We start from the raw sequence: 2,289 nt of genomic DNA, 5'->3' as shown, positions 1-2,289 counted from the left end.
ATATGCAAAAGAGCACACAACTAATACTACCTCTTCGTAAAGGCCAACTGGACATTGTGGCCTAATTTCAGTAGTGATTTTGTTTAAACAAAGCATCAAGATTTCTGTTTGACTTGATAATGTAACTTTCATCCGGGTTGACCCATTGTAAGAAACCCATGGATAATGATGCTTCATCGTTCCCATCCTTTAAACCCACACACATACTCAACAGTAGATTGACTACATTTCCATATGTACGTCGTTTTGTTCAAAATAACAATAGATGACAGTCAAAATTAACAATGAAAGGGGACTAAAGATTATAACAGCAACATAACTCAGGTTAAAAATAAGCTAATAAGACATGTATACACAACATATATACATAAAACACTTAATAACATAAAAGTCACAATAATAACAACATTTCTTAATCCGTTTAACATGTCATATAATGTGTAATGTGTAAGCCAAATGTCATTATTCTACCTCCAATATCTACAGAGTGGTCATCTTTAACCGCCTGGACGCTGGTCCGGAACGACTCAACCCCTTCAACATCCACATCGGGGATTCCGGGCCGGATTCCGACCAGGTCAGCACGAACCCCCAGTGTGGAGGTGACCATCGCATCGACCTGACCCAGCCGTCCATTTCCATCTCATGTCCGGTGATGCGGGGTCGCTTTGTGGTCATCCGTCTCCCTGGGCCCTCTAGAGTGCTGACCCTGTGCGAAGTCCTAATATTTCCCGGTAAGACTTTACCAGAATTAGTTTATGACCATAGCATAATGTACAGAGCTTCCATATTGACGAAGTGGTCAGGTGTTAACCACAATGCTGATGCCCTTGATTTACCGTTCAATGGACCGAAGCTTAAATGTACACTGCATTTATCAACATTTCCTCGTTATGCTTTCATGCGGTCTCCTCGTAGTCCAATAGGAAACAAAAGTAATACAGGCTCAAGACATAGTACATGGTTGATGCAAAAGAGCTAATTATTTAAATGACATATTGTTGTCCTTTCACTTGGATGGAAGCACCATGTCTCAAGTGCCTTAACTTAAAGTTTGATAATTATGCCTCATTTGCTGTTGAGGGTGGGATTGTACATTCTATAACTCTCGGTTCAAACCAGCAGGGTTCGCGGTCTATGGCATCTGTGGATTGGAGATTGAATTTGGTTGTGTTGGTATATATATATATATATATATATTGGAAACAAATATATTGCCATACACGTCCATAACTTATTAACCCTCAAGCACCCGACCTTTTTTTGCGACTAGAATGACCTAGTGGGGTCAAAACGGACCCAGAAATGTTTTGTTCATAAAATCTTAATTCAAACTCTTATCGGTGATCATTGTACATACATTGCTTCGTCAATGAGAGAGGAATATTTTGAGATGTTAAGGTGTTGCTAATTACAGCTTATCATCATAATTTATGCAAAAGATCAGAAGGACAAGTTTTGCACTAAACCTATTCCTACCTGAAAGGGGAATTTTGAGGCCTTCAGCAACTTTTATGGCGTATAACTCATGAACGACTAGAGCTAAAACTACGAAACTTGGTAATTCATAACAAAATATTGTTAGCAAAAATCTATAGTCAATAAAGTGATTTTATCACTTTTTGGGTTGCCATGGCAACGGAATTATGGCAGGCATTTTTTTGCCAAAATTTGCCTATTTCGATTTAAACAAGGTTTTCTTGGTGAACTACACTTGTTTTCTTACAACAATTAAATTCTATGAAATTCAATGTGATTTTGATGATTTAAAATCTATAATTCATGCTATGATAAACTAACCAACAACTCATTGCTTGTTGAAATCATAGTTTGTGAGGCATTATTATTATGTAACGATAATCATATTTATCACAGTTTTTTATTGAATTCTGCCTAAACTCACTGTGCTGATTTCATGTTTTTAAAAGAGTGTGGCCACTGCTTGGGCGGGGGTGTTAACTGTGACCCGGTATCAGGCGTCTGCTCGGCTGGGTGTCAGGACGGATGGAAAACACAGTATTGTGATCAAAGTATGTTGTGATTTTGTCATCATTTGTTTTTCTTCTCAGAAACACCCAGAGGAAAATAGCTTCATACACGTTCAGGTCTTGTCTTTAATGTAAATGACACACACACATGTAGTAGTAACACTAATTCACCTTTATTCGTTGGGTAACCTATATCCGTTGCTTTTAAATGCGGGGTAGTTAGGCACATCGAGTCGACAGGTGATAGTTTTAAACGGCAATATCCTGAAAATATTGCAGTTTGAAACTGACGTCCGTCGAC

The sequence above is a fragment of the Branchiostoma floridae genome, unplaced genomic scaffold (genome assembly GCF_000003815.2).
Source record: "Branchiostoma floridae strain S238N-H82 unplaced genomic scaffold, Bfl_VNyyK Sc7u5tJ_415, whole genome shotgun sequence".
Classification (NCBI taxonomy): domain Eukaryota; kingdom Metazoa; phylum Chordata; class Leptocardii; order Amphioxiformes; family Branchiostomatidae; genus Branchiostoma; species Branchiostoma floridae.
Note: the sequence above shows the minus strand (reverse complement) of the source record.